The following is a 580-nucleotide window of genomic DNA, read 5'->3' on the forward strand; positions in this document are numbered from 1 at the left end:
CGGCGCTCTGCGATGAGCATCGAAGAGCATTGCATGCCTACTGCGAAGACGTGGTATCGTTCCCCACATGCGGCAAGTTGTTTTTTTCACCCACTTTCATTGTCATTAATTTATCTTTTTTTTTTAATTCACTCAGTAAGTACAAGTAATTTCCCCTATGTTGTCCTTGGCGTCTTTGTTTGTTGGCTTCTCATATCATTAATAATAATCAGGCCTCTCGTTTAACCCCCTTTCTTCTCGTTCATATATATATATATATATATATATATATATATATATATATATATATATATATATATATATATATATATATATATATATATAGTAAGGTGCCTGGTGGTGGTCTCGCGCGGACGATGCCCTCTCAATGAGTGCATATTCCCCCCTCATCTTTTAAGAAGTTCAATACTTACAAGCATTTGTCTCGCAAACCACATTTATTTCAAGGGAATTTTCCACGTCTCAATAATTTCTCTCGTCGTATTCGAGTGCTGATTGCCCTGCTATCGTTTCATAACGAAGCTGTCCCTGAAGTCTAAATATTTTAAGGCAGTTTGTCGTGTGCGTATCATGGCCACGC

The sequence above is a fragment of the Dermacentor andersoni genome, chromosome 2 (assembly GCF_023375885.2).
Source record: "Dermacentor andersoni chromosome 2, qqDerAnde1_hic_scaffold, whole genome shotgun sequence".
NCBI classification, from domain to species: domain Eukaryota; kingdom Metazoa; phylum Arthropoda; class Arachnida; order Ixodida; family Ixodidae; genus Dermacentor; species Dermacentor andersoni.